General features: G+C 47.9%; 1 protein-coding gene across 1 annotated transcript in view; it reads right to left on the reverse strand.

Moving 5' to 3' along the window:
* The window catches only part of KNL1 (kinetochore scaffold 1), a 437,074-nt gene that overhangs the window by 202,638 nt on the left and 219,500 nt on the right, over positions 1-14,936 (reverse strand). The window lies entirely within an intron of this gene.

A 14,936-nucleotide genomic window follows, 5' to 3' on the forward strand; every position in this document is an offset into this window, starting at 1 on the left:
CCATTTCTCTGATGTTCGTTGACGGACACAGCGCCTGATCTTTTTAAACATTGGGTTATATTGCCCCCTACAGGAGTAGGACACTAGGCAGAAAAAAAAAGTCTCGCTACACCCATGGGCAGTCCCAGGGGGTATACTCCCTCTCTCGGCTATAGGTACTCCGTTTTGCTACAAGCAGTATCAGAAAAATTACAACTACACAGATGGGTGGGTGCTGTGTCTGTCAATTAACATCAGAGAGACGGGGATTCCTCCACCGGAATCATGGTTGCTTTATGCAAACTGGAAACTGTGGGGTCCACCTCCACGGTCCACGTCTTTAGAAATGATTCCTCAAATGGTTACCGCATTGCAAAATATTTAGGGACCACAAAGGGATGTTTTGGATGCTCCCAATATTTGTAGACAGGTTTGTAAAAATAGGCAAGATGAGGAAATAAAAAGGACAACAAAGGGGGAGGAAAGTAGATATAATACTAATGTAATCAGTACACAGAACCCACTCGCTCAAAAAAATTTGCAATGAGCGGCACTCAAATGGCAAAAAGACAGCATACAAAAAGGATAGGACAACTAGAAAAAGATTGTCCAAAAGTGCCATACTACAGAGTAACCAGGGTATAATTCGATAGAGGTTAACAAAAAAAACTACAGAAACCAAGGTGCTCCTAATAAAAATGTATCAAATTTTATTAAATCAAAGGAACATACAGTTTCAATAATAATAATAATAAATATAAACCTTCCACCTCACCACTACAACAAGTGACTACGTGGTTATTAAAAACAAACACACACGCCTGGATCTGCTGCAGTTACCATAAGAACAATATAAAAGGAGGAAATACCTTGGCCGTGCGAGTAGGGTTGCCACCTCTTCCCTTTAAACCAGGAAACATTTTAATTACACAGGTTCTGAGGCAAACATAATGCACATAAGGCACTGAGTTTAATTACCACCTTAATCAGCCACAGAACCTGTGTAATTAATGTGTGTCCTGGTTTAAAGGGATGAGATGGCAACCCTATGTGCAAATCGGTTTGTGAGCGCCAAAGGGGACAGCCACATCTGCAGCCGCCTCAGCCACATCCTCCATCTTTAAAGTTTCACACACTTAAATAACAAGTGCATCCACCAGCACCGCCGTGGAGGAGTCAGTCTCACTATCTGACGGATCAGTAAGCGTGGCGACAAGTCCTACTGAATGGGCCAAGTCTGCGGAGGAAGAGCCAGATTCAGGATCTAAAGAAACAGATGAAGCAGGGGAGGGCAGAGGACGATTACTGTTAGTCTTCCACCTAAAGGCCATCTGTACCCGGGAAAAAAAAAAAAAAAAAAAAAAAGGACTCCAGGACCTCAGTCAGTGCCTCAATGGGAAGCTTGGACCCAGAGGGACCTGCTGTCTCTGAGAGGGGGTCAAGTGGGGTAAAATGCTCCTGAGACTGTATTAGGAATAAAATTCGGACCCACAGTAAAAAAAAAAAAAAAAAAAAAAAAGCGTTTGGCACCGCCAGGGGACCCACCTACTCAGAGCCTGTACACCCCCCATTACAGCAGAGAGAGGGACCCAACCAGGACTCACCACCATCAACGGGAGGAGCACCAGTCCCCAGGCACCAGAAGAGCCAGAGACCCACTTGCAGCATCAAGAAGGAATCCATGCTAGGGGAAAAGAGGAGAGGCCCAGAAGGCAACATCTGCTGCCGCGTGGCTCCAAAAGCATGGCCGCTGCTCCAGCATATGCAGGACGAACAGAAAATGGCCCGTGGACCACAGAAAAATGGCCGCTATAAGCTATAAGACTAAAACCATGGCCACCGATTACGGAGACCAAACTACAAGAAAAGAGCCGCAGGACCACGAGGTTCAAAAATGGACAAAGGCATCCGTCCCTGGAGCAAAGGCCCACCACGTGGCGGCGGAAGGGAGGGAGCCCAGGAGAGTGACCGCAAAACAGGCAGCAACCCCACAGGGTTAACAACCCGCCGGCTAAAGGCCTCGTCCCACCGGCTAAAGGCCTCGTAGGCCCCCCAGGTATAGCGCTCCATGCCCACTATAGTGAAACCCCTCGGCCCAAAGGGATATCCACAGAGGGGGGCGGGGAAGAGGCCACATAGGGCACCCGCAGTACACCACCAGAGGGAATAGAAGGGAGGAGGGAAACTCATAGGTCTGACTATACTGGGGGGTGCACCATTCTAAACAGACCCCCTTACCACCTAAAGTGGGGGGGGGGGGGCTGTTTGTTGCAAAACTTGGTGAATGTGTGCACAGAAGACCAAGTGGATGCTATGCAAACCTGGACCACTGACGCCTGATGACGGAAGGCCCAGGAGGCACTAAGCGCCCTCATAGAATGCGCCTTAATGTGGAAAAGAGGCAATTGACCCTTGATGGAATAAGCCTGCCCCACGATCTGCCTGACCCATTAGGAAATGGTCGCAGCGGATGCGGCCTGCCCCTAACGAGAAGGATCTGTAAGGGACAAATAAGGAAGCCAATTTGCAAATCGATTCAGTAGCCAAGTACACCCTAATGGCCGAACCACATGCAAGGAATGCAAGGAAATTTCTTTTGGATGTTTTGGCTTAGGACACAACAAAGGCAACACAAGGACTTTAGGAATAAACCACTGACAGGGACATAGCACCACGTTGTCCCTGTGAACCACCAGGTAAGGTGACCAACAGGACAACGCAGCCAGCTCAAAGACCTTGAGTGCAGAAGCAATAGCTACCAAGAAAGCCACTTTATGTGCCAAGCTAAGCAGAGGAATCTCACGAATATTTTCAAAGGGCTGATTTTAAAGAACCGACAGTACCAGATTAAGATCCCACGGGGGGCACCAGGGACCGTACTAGAGGAGCCAGATGGTGAACCCCCTGCACAAAGGTGTGAACTAAAGAATTTGTGGCCAATGGCCTTTGGAAGAAAGTTGCCAAGGCTGAAATCTGGCCCTTGATGGTGCCCAGGGCCAAACGTTGATCTACACCTGGGGCTGCGTCCAGGGAGGCATCACAAGTATACTGTTGCCCCCGTAGCAACTGGTCCGCCAACTTATGATGCTGACCCCCTTCCAAATCCTGACGCAAAAGCTTTGCCCTTTCAGTTAAGGTCTAGGAGATCAAGATTATGGCAAACACCGGCCACAAGATTGAACCTGCCAAAGTAATAAAAGATAGCGGACGAGAGATTAAGCCTATCTACAGGGTCCTTAAAGGACCAAGCGTCCTTCACTGGTAGCAACGTGAATATTTAACCTAGAAACCTGAGAATCCACCATTGGTGGAACTGTCAGTTTCTTTAAGACGGACTCCTCAAATGGATACCTCCTAGCAAAACGCTTAGGTATCCCAACCATGCGTTTCAGAGAACCCCACTGACTAGCGACAATCTTGTCGAAATAGGCAGGAAAGTGAATCAACTTAGTTGGTCGGTGGATGCCAAATTGCACTAGTTTAGCTGTGTCCTCCATTTTTAACATTTCCCACATTGATACAATCAGTGCCTCCACAAGCACCTTTTCTTGCGCAGGTGTAGTGGAAAAGGAATCGCCCTCACTGCCAGAGAACTCGAAGTGCGTGGACGCAGACCCTGTTGGGTGACTCGCGTTCACGGTGGCCAAATCAGCCTCAGAGTCTGAAGAAGCAGGTGATGGCGGAGGGCGCTTATTACTACGTCTCATTTGGAGAGCCATGTCTACTTTTCACACCAATGACTGCAAGAATGCCGTCATGACCGCCAGGGCAGACAGACCCAGAGAGTCCTAAAGCTTCTGAGAGTGGGTCAGGTGGTAAAAACGTGCTCTAGGGGCTTCATGGTACCCTGGGGACCACCAGCAAAAGTAATGTAAAAACGCTGTGAAAAAAACTCCCTCCGATGCACTGATGGCACTACAGGTCCCAGCAGCGCTGTTATAGTAGACAAAGGGAGATATACTGCCCCAGGAACTCCCCACCAACCCACTTAAGGGGAAGATAGGAGCACCAAGCACCCGCTGCATGCCAATCAAAAGGGAAGAGGAAACGGCTGAGCTGTCAATAGAGGCCTCCTGCCGAGCACCGCACCGTTCTGGCTTCAAGAAAATAGCGACCGCATGTACAATATAGGAAGCACCAAAAACATGGCCGCCCGATCCCATGTATGCAGCCACTGGAAAATGGTGCCGCCACGCGATTCCCACAGGGAACCTGAGATACCCTAACGAGCAAGGGGTCCTATAGAGGGAAATTACCACACAAAAAGGCAAGTGGAGCCACTGTCAGCGCTCCCCCCCCCCCCACAGCTCACCTAAAACCACAGAGAAAAAATAAACAGTTTAAAACAGTAACATATCTCAGAATAGGGGGGGGGGGGGGCTAGTGCAGGGGGAACCCCGCTAGTGAGGGGGGGGGGGGTGCATCTGGGTAGGAAGGACCTATGTGGGGCCTACCGACCCGGGGAGGAGCCCAGTTAACCCCAAAGTTTCCCAAGGGAGAGGGGGGACACTACTCACCACACCTTTGGAACTGGGCGGGCACCACTACAGACAAATCATCTCCTCATCTCGTAACAGGGGGTGCTGCGGGCCAGAGGTACGCTGGGACTCAGAACGCAACCTGGTCATGTGCGTCCTCACGAGGCGTTTCACTCACAGGCCAGCCCCCGTCCTGTGGGGCTATGTCGTAGCCGACCTAGCACGGAATTGCGGTCGGCATACGCTCGCAGGCCAGACTGGGAAGACCGTAAGGATCTATGATAGCTAGTACGTCACCCAGTTCGGCAGTTGATTGTAGTTCTCACAGGAACACACTTGATTGTAGAAGAAAAAAAAAAAACAAAAGGAAAAAATAAAGATTTTTGTAAGATCTTACCGTAGAATCTTTTTCTGCTGTCCATCGACAGAAGCAGCCTCATCTCCATGAGCTGAGTGGGTTATGCTGCCACCTGCAGGAGTTGTCTAGGCAGTACGTTAGTACAAACCTTAACATATACATGCCCACGGGGCTGTCCCTCCAGGGATGACTCCCCACTGCCACAGCCCAGCACATCAGTTTAGTTGCAAGCAGTGAAGACAAAAGAACCATCCACAAACAGAGGGGTGGGTGCTGCGTCTGTCGATGGACAGAGAAAAAGATTTTATGGTATGATCTTACAAAAATCGTATTTTCTCTATCATCCATCGACAGATGCAGTCTCATCTCCATGAGCCGAGTGGGACGTCCCAAAGCAGTATAGTCAAGAGGGATGGGAAAAACACAACCAGACAGTAACGTCAACTCCAAGAGGCTAAACCTAGCCAACTGGGCAACATGGAGCTCAACCAAAAACAGGAGCTCACCAAGGTAAAAGACCCCTAAGGGAATGACAAAAAACAAAAAAATTCTCTCTCTTCTGAAACAGCAGCCTGCAAAACCTTGCGGTCAAAAGAGGCATCCGAAGAAGCCAACAAATCCACCTTCTAAAATTTGGTAAAGGTGTGCACAGACGACCAAGTCGCTACCTTACAGAGTCCTGTAGGCGAAAAGTCCAAGAGGCACTTGGCTCTCTAGTAGAATGCGCCCTCAAAAGGGAAAGGAGGAACTAGATGCTTGATTGAATAAGCCTTAACAACCATCTGCCTGATCCATCCCGAAATGGTCCCAGTGGACGCAGCCAAACCTTTTGGGAGGACCGTCTGGAAGGACAAAGAGTCCGACTTCCTGAAGGACTCCTCAACCGCCAGATAAACCCCGATCGCCCGAACCACATCCAGAGAGTGCAAGGTAACTTCTTTGTGATGTTTAAGCTTAGGAAATAAGGAAGGCAACACAACGTCTTCATTCAGATGAAAATCCGACACCACCTCAGGAAGAAAGGACTGATTAGGTCGGAGGACCACTTTATTCCTGTGGACCACCAAATAAAGCGGACAGGACAGCGTCGCCAATTTAGAGACTCTGCGGGCAGAAGTGATAGCCACTAGGAAGGCAACCTTCTGCGACAAAGAAAGCAGAGAAATCTCCCTAATATTCTCAAAAGGAGGTTATTGAAGGACAGACAAAACCAGATTAAGATCCCACGGCGGTAACGGGGATCTCCAGAGGAGCCAGATGACGCACCCCCCTGAATGAAAGTGCGAATCAAACTATGAGTAACGGACTTTGGAAGTAAATAGCCATGGCCGACACTTGGCCCTTGAGAGTGCCCAACGCATGGTGCTGCTCAACCCCTTTCTGTAAAAAGGCCTAAACCCTAGCTATAGAGAACAAACGAGGGTGCAGCTGCAGTGATTCACACCATGTACAATTTCCACGTACGATGATAGATCTTCCAAGATGTCGACTTCCTGGCCTTCAAAAGAGCAGGAAAAAGGAGAAGTTTGCCCTGCGGGACTTTATATGAGGTGGACCCAATAGTCATAATACTCAAGTTGAAATGTATCTGGTTTATTGTGTAGAACCAATGTACAAAATTAATTCAACATGAATATTTGACATACACAAAACATAACATGGTCATACAAATATATTGAAATATCTCGTAGCAGTAACAGTATGCACATCAATACAAAATATCTTGAAACTCGACGCACGTTTCGTGGGTCGCATTGCCCACTCGTCAGGAGTGTAAGTGTGCAGGCAAGTCTGAAAATAATTTATTATTATTGTATTATAGGCATGCAGGATTGATGGCTATTGGAGTATTAATAACCCATATAGGGAGACAACATACTCACAAATATAGCCGCGTCATTGTGCTTAAACCGCGCTTCCATACGGCGGCGGCCATATAGTCAGACATGGAAGCTGAGGGGGCAGGATCCAAAGGCATTGTATTCGACTCAAGGAGAGCAATGAGAATGTGTTGTAAGTATATCAAACACCTGGCCAGTCTCTAAATGAAAAAGTATACATGTGGGTAAGTGAGCAGCTACTTCCTGTATGATAGCAGCCAACAAATGATAATGGTCATATATATTAAATGTATCAGAGACATGAATATGGACCAGGGAATGAAAATAAAAAAACCAAAGGGTGAAGAAAGTGCCCAGGTGGATAAAAGTAAACCAAGTGGATAAGGATGAAAAGATTTGTCGTAAGACTGAGTAAAGCCAATGAAAATAAATCACCATAGAGTGCATATGTGAAGTGATGAAATAAAGACATGAGACGAGAAAGAAAAGTAGAGAAAAGGGGGAGAAAAAGAGGTAGAGAGTGAATGGAAAGTGCTGTGTGCTTACCATAAAGAAATGAATGCTGTTGTTTGGTATCCACCCTGTGTTCAAAGATTGTCTGTGATCACTCATCCTCACCTTAAAGGTCTTACAAAGCATTGTGGGTCCCGCCCCCAACATCATGTCTCAGGTGATTTGATTGCAGACAATTGCCTGCCATACAGCATGTGGAGCCATATGAGGACACCTGCGATAAACACAGGCATCCAATCACCTGGATGATGGTCTCGCCGCAAACAACATCTCATGACGCCGCATAGCGGACGTACTGCGTGCATCACGGGACCATGACGCCGATGCACAGGTGGCCCCACCTGAATTGTCAGGAGGGGACAGCAGGAGAGAGATGCTCCCCTAATAGTGCATCACAGCTCCCGGCCAGGCTAGAGGCAACAACCATAGGGAGCGCCTAAAGCCAAGGACTGTATCCCAGCATGTATGAATGACAATGTTGAACAATCATCATAGTTTTTAATAGTATGATGATGCTAGTGTATGAAATATCTATTTACCATGCTGGGGTGTGGCATGGCAAAATTGGGCAGTGTAGGACCAAAGGCGGGCATGTGGGTGTCTTCCACCCGAAAATGCAAACAAGAATAAAAAGGACCTGCAATGCCATTTCATATTAGAGTACACCTCCATCCCAATTGAATACATCGAAAAGGAGACGTTTGCCCTGCGGGACTTCATATAAGGTGGAATCAATAGTCATAATACTCAAGTTGAAATGTATCTGGTTTATTGTGTAGAACCAATGTACAAAAGTAATACAACATGAATATTTGACATACACAAAACATAACATTAAGTCCCGCAGGGCAAACTTCTCCTTTTCTATGTATTCAATCGGGATGGAGGTGTACTCTAATATGAAATGGCATTGCAGGTCCTTTTTATTCTTGTTTGCATTTTCGGGTGGAAGACACCCACATGCCCGCCCTTGGTCCTACACTGCCCAATTTTGCCATGCCACACCCCAGCATGGTAAATGGATATTTCATACACTAGCATCATCATACTATCAAAAATTATGATGATTGTTCAACATTGTCATTCATACATGCTGGGATATAGTCCTTGGCTTTAGTTGCTCCCTATAGTTGTTGCCTCTAGCCTGACCGGGAGCTGCGATGCACTATTAGGGGAGCATCGCTCCCCTGCTGTCCCCTCCTGACAATTCAGGTGGGGTCACCTGTGAATTGGCATCATGGTCCCGCGATGCAGGCAGTATGTCCCCTATGCGGCGTCCTGCGATGTTATTTGCGGCCAGACGATCATCCAGGTGATTGGTTGCCGCGTTTATCGCAGGTGTCCTCATATGGCTCCACATGCTGTATGGCAGGCAGTTGTCTGCAATCAAATCACCTGAGACATGACGTTGGGGACGGGACCCACAATGCTTTGTAAGACATTTAAGGTGAGGATGAGTGATCACAGACAGTCCAATCTTTGAACACAGGGTGGATACCAAACAACAGCATTCATTTCTTTATGGTAAGCACACAGCCACCTTGCTATATTTGTTCACAGCACTTTCCATTCACTCTCTACCTCTTTTTCTCCCCTTTTCTCTACTTTTCTTTCTCTTCTCATGTCTATTTCATCACTTCACATATGCACTCTATGGTGATTTATTTTCATCGGCTTTACTCAGTCTTACAACAAATCTTTATCCTTATCAATTTGGTTTACTTTTATCCACCTGGGCACTTTCTTCACCCTTTGGTTATTTCTTTTCATTCCCTGGTCCATATTCATGTCTCTGATACATTTAATATATATGACCATTATCATTTGTTGGCTGCTATCATACAGGAAGTAGCTGCTCACTTACCCACATGTATACTTTTTCATTTAGAGACTGGCCAGGTGTTTGATATACTTACAACACATTCTCATTGCTCTCCTTGAGTCGAATACAATGCCTTTGGATCCTGCCCCCTCAGCTCCCATGTCGGACTATTTGGCCGCCGCCTTATGGAAGCACGGTTTAAGCACAATGACGCGGCTATATTTGTGAGTATGTTGTCTTCCCATATGTGTTATTCATACTCCAATAGCCATCAATCCTGCATGTCTATAATACAATAATAATTTATTTTCAGACTTGCCTGCACACTTACACTCCTGACGAGTGGGCAATGCGACCCACGAAACGTGCGTCGAGTTTCAAGATATTTGTATTGATGTGCATACTGTTACGAGATATTTTAATATATTTGTATGACCATGTTATGTTTTGTGTATGTCAAATATTCATGTTGTATTACTTTTGTACATTGGTTCTACACAATAAACCAGATACATTTCAACTTGAGTATTACGACTATTGGGTCCATCTCAAAGTCCCGCAGGGCAAATTTCTCCTTTTCTATGTATTCAATTGGGATGGAGGTGTACTATAATATGAAATGGCATTGCAGGTCCTTTTTATTCTTCAAAAGAACAGGAATCACCGAATCAGAGAGACCTCTATCCCTCAACACCTTGCTTTCAACAGCCAAGCCGTTAAAGCCAGCGACCGTAAAGCAGGATGGAAGATCGGTCTTTGAGATAGAAGATCTTCCCGCAGAAGAAGACGCCATGGAGGATCCACAACCATTTTTACCAGTTCTGCAGGGCCAGTGTGGTGCCACCTGGCGACGAAACCTCAGCAGGAGAACGAGCGGAGGGAAGGCATCGATCAGGCGATACTGACTCCAAGGAGCCACCAGAGCGTCTGATGTTGGCCACAAGATCCCGAGACCTGGCCACAAACCTCCGAACTTTCCTGATGAGGCGAGATGCAAACAGATCCACCTCTGGAGTCCCCCGGAGTCCCCCACCGGGCACACAGGAGATGAGACACCTCCCGATGAAGGGACCATTCCCCTTGATCCAACTCCTGACGACTCAGGTAATCCGCCTGCCAATTCTACACACTCGGCATTTGGACCGCGGGGAGAGACGGAACATCGTGTTCCGCCCACACAAGAATCTTGGCCACCTCCTTGGCTGCCAAGGCACTCCTGTTGGTGATTGATCGCTCTCTATTCCAGAATATTGATCGGCAAAGAAGACTCTTCCATTGTCCAAGTTCCCTGGGCAAAGAGCTTCCCAGCATTCCACCCCAGCCTGACCGGCTGGCGTCCGTGGTGACCACTGTCCAAAACACTGGCAGGAAGGACTTGCCTTGGGACAAGACAGGTGACTGACGCCACCAAGAGAGCAGACTTCATGAGATGGCTCACCTGAATCTTCAGGTTCAAGGACTGAGGATATCTGTTCATTTTGCCAGAATCTGTTTCTGTAACTGTCTCGTGTGAGACTGAGCAAATGGGACCGCTTCGAAGGTCTAGACCATCAGACCCAGGGCCCTCATGCAAGCCCGCGATGAGGACTGATTAGTCTCCAGCGGCAATCGGACCGTCCTTTGCTCTGGCGAGGGTCTTCCGTCCCTTGGACAAGCTTCAGAAGTTGCAGAGTCGAGGATCGCCCCAGATATGTGACCAGCACGGACAGTGTCAGGGCAGAGTTGTGGAAATTGATCGTCCACCCGAATTCCTGAAGGCTCTGAATTGTGATGGAAATGTTATCCAGCAGATCCAAATGGGAGACTGCTCCCAACAGGAGATCGTCCAGATATCCCACAATGGAGATACCCTGTCAACGTAACAAGGCCAACACAGGGGCTAAGACCTTGGTAAAAAAAACTCTGGGAGCCGAGGCAAGACCAAAGGGTAAAGCCACAAACTGAAAAGGCTCCTCTGCCACCGCAAAGCGGAGGAATCGCTGGTGTCCCACGAATATGGGGACATGGAGACACACATCTGATCGATGGAAGCCAGAAAATCCCCCTGATTTAAAGATGCCACCACCGGCCGAATGGAATCCATTTGAAACTTCTGCACCCGCACAAAGCGGTTCAGAGCCTTGAGGTCCAGGATCGGACGCACTTTGCCCTCCTTTCTGGGCACTGTGAACAGGTTTGAATAGAAACCTTGAGACCATTCCTGCGGAGGAACCGACACAATCACCCTTAGAGCCAGGAGATCTCACACAGCTTCCCGGAGATCCTTCAAATGCTCCGGAGGCAGGTGAAGATTCGACTGAAAGAACCTGTCCCCTGGCCGGGACCAGAAATCAACCTTGTACCCGGAGCAAATCAGTTTGCGAACCCAATCGTCCAGAATGAAGGAAGTTCAGGGTTCCTGAAAGAAGCGCGGGCGTCCCTCCACCCCTGAGCTGGGTGATGACGCCCCTTCATACTAAAGAGGACTTGTCTGCAGCGCCGGACTGACCAGCCTTGGGCTTGCCCCAAGGCTTCTTAGTTCCTCCAGAAGTTCTGAACGGCTTACTTTGTCCTTGCTCTCCAGAGGCACGAAAAAATAGTTTTTTGAGCAGAAAAGGTGGGACCCCACATAGTACCGGGTGTCTTACCCTTGGAGAATTGAGGAAGAAGAAAACTCTTCCCGCCAGTCAGGCCATTTATTAACTTAACTTTATTAATTACCTAATGAGTCGCCAAATAACCTGTCTCCAAGAAAGGGGAGATCAGCCAGGGCTTTCTTAGAAGTTTGGTCAGCCGACCAGCTCTTCAACCAAACCATGCATCTTAAAACAATGCCCACGGCCGAAACCCTGGCCACCAGGGGAGCGGCATTCCATTGAATTTATCACACAGGAACACCAGAGCCTGGTCCAACAGTTCCCGGAGGAACAGTCTCGGGGTCCAAAGACTCCTGCAAACCCCTAATCCATTCCGTCGAGGTCTGTAAGACTAACACAGACACAAAAAACTGTTCCAAAAATAGAACCCGCCAGCACATGAATCCGTAAGAACCGGGGAATCCTCCACAGGCACAAGGGTAGATTTGTTTAATCTAAAAAGGATGGTCCACCTTAGGCGGCACCCTTTTCAGCAAAAGGGTACCGGCGTTTAAAGCATTTTGGCACCACTAACACGTGCTTAACACACTGCCATTGGTCATTCACAATATCGTGAAAAGTGTCAGCACAAGAAAAACCCGGTCAGCTTTTGGAGACTTCTGAGAGCCAAAAGCCACTTGCGTCCCTGCCGGCATGGGCTCAGCCAATTTTAAAGTATCCCCTACTGAAATAATCGGGGCTTCCACTAATACGCGTTCCCACGCTGCAGCTGAAGAAGACAGGTCCTCTTCACCATCTGACTGCAAGGACGGTGACCCCTCAGGTAGGGGGGAGTCCGGGTTGACCCCATCAGCCTCTGAATCAGAGGACATCTCCACAGACGAGAAGGCAGCAGCCGTTTTTGGCTATCAACCTTTTTCATGACTAAATCAACTTTAGTCGCCAGGCTTTCCAGGGCTACCGAAATTGCGGCCAGCGACTGCAATCCAGACTGTCCGGGAGTTACACAGATTGGGTCTGAGGGTGATTGGACAGTTTGGGACTTCATATTGCAATTTGCAAAAAATGGAGTACTGTCGCTATAAGAGTCCCGATCACGGTATCCACCACCGATTGCAGCGGTCTGCAGGGAACCCCTTTAAACTAAACTGACAGCAGAAAGTGCAGGAATATGCCCGCAGGGACCCCAAGTACTGTACCACGTCAGACACACCATCCTCCTAATTCTTCCTGCAGCATGGAGAGAAAGACAGGAAGTGACCTTGGCCAGTAGTAGGAAGCAAATGGACAGGAAGTGATGTTGCCTGAGAACGTCCATACAGATCAATAGAAAGCTACAGGGAAAATGGCTGCCCTATGCAAGTCTATGGGAAAAAATTCACATTGCCCACACTTAGGATGGTGGCACCCACGGCGAACCATGTGGCTAGGGACCGACACATGGAGGCCTCAGGCACCACAACAGGAAGTAAGCAAGCCCAAGGTACCATATCAACCCCCACCCAGAGCGCCAGACTCTCCAGACAAACAGCTACCGTAGGGACAGGGAAGGGGGGAGGTTAGGACACACAGATCGGGCACCGGGAAGGCCAGAGGGGATCTATTGGGAGGCACTAATCCCATTATCCCCAGGAGAGGGCCCACATCCCCCCCAAGATCAGCAGGGGCAAGGGGGGGCACATTTACTAACCATACCATGGACCGGTGGGCTCTGCCCCGGGCAGACTGCCTCCCTCCGGAAGTGGGTGTGCTGCCAGCCAAGCGGTACGCTCCAGGGCGTTCGAGGTTGTCGCATCCCGGTGAGTCATCCACTCACAGGCTTGTCCCCATTCGGAAAAGCGGCACAGTCGTGGCTAGGCCTAGGTCGGAACTATAACCTGCTCACACTCGTAGGCCAGACTAGGGGGGACCATAAGGAGCAAGATTGTCCAGTGCGAAGCCCCAGCCAGCATCGTTGCTTGTAGATCACCAGGAAAAATCTTCCCTGAACACTAGCTAGCAAGTAAAGAGAAATTAAAAGAAAATATTCTGAAAAGAATAAAAAAAAAAACAGACCGGTGTCCCAGCAGGAAACCTAGGTCCTACTCCTATAGGCAGAAACAAAATGATGTGCTGGGCTGTGGCAGTGGGGGTTATGCCTGGAAGGACAGCCCTGTGGGCGTGCATGTGTTAAATGTTTTTTACTAACATACTGCCAAGACTACTCCTGCAGGTAGCAGCATAACCTACTCAGCTCATGAAGAGGAGGCTGCATTGGTCGATGGACGATAGTGAAAAGCTCAGTTTAAAAAAGGAAAAAAATGCCAGGACCATAGATCCCAGCAATGAGCTAGGTCCTTACTCCTGACTAGGCAGAAAAAACTGGGATCCTATAGCAGGAAGTGGGAATCTACCCCCTGGGACTGCCCTATAGGCGTAGTCAAGCTTTTTTTTAACCCTTTTCCGCCTAAGTCCTACTCCTAGGAGAGCAGCATAACCCATTGGTCAATGAAGATATGAAGCTGTGTCCCTCAATGAATGAAAGAAATCAAATTCAGCAAGAAGTTTCTGCATGTATTTTCCCTTCTTCTAAACCACTCCACCATGTCATTTAAGTAGGTGGTTACCAGTTGGTGTAGTGATTACAAGTGCAGTCATTCCTACTTCCTACCAGACGGTTTGTGAATAGCAGATTTCACGCATAGCAAGCAGTGACAGAACAAATTGCTTCCCCTGCCAGGAGTCACAGACCCCCCCTAAGTAAGTTCAACCAGAAAACTAACAAAAACGTATGATGGGATGTGTAGTTTTCTTTGGGAGAAGCAGCGATGGGGGCAAATGATGTGCGGTGCTACCTTCTGCCCACCTGCATTGAGCAGGAGGAAGAAAGTAATAATTTCTGGTTTGGTGGCCTCATTAGAAAATTGGACAAACGATCATCCAGTTTTTTCCAATGTTTCACAGCAGGTCGAAACAGAGGATGGTACTTATTGTACAAAAATTCTCAGACAAAGCCTTTTTTTTTTGTGTGGTTTATCATTTCTCATCAGATGCAGTGTTTCTTATCAGATTTTCTCATACAAAAACAGTACACCTTAAACAAAAATAGTTTACCTGGAGTACGGTTTCTTGTTCTCCTTCACTTGCTGGTTTGACTTTAGAGGCGTCATTCCCGGGGTGAGTTTGCCTCCCTTACAAGGAGGACCTGGGAATGGCGCGTTCTCTGCGTAAATGTAATTTAAAGTAGCGGATCACCTTTTTATATTTTCTCATACTGTCCGCTTTTGGTTCTCCGCACTTTTGTGTTGTAATGACAAACCTGTTGTTTCATGAATCTACATATTTGCCTGTTGCCTGTATTGTATTCTTTAAATAAAAAATTTGAAAAAA

The sequence above is a fragment of the Pelophylax lessonae genome (genome assembly GCF_965119305.1).
Source record: "Pelophylax lessonae genome assembly, chromosome: 13".
Lineage (NCBI taxonomy): Eukaryota > Metazoa > Chordata > Amphibia > Anura > Ranidae > Pelophylax > Pelophylax lessonae.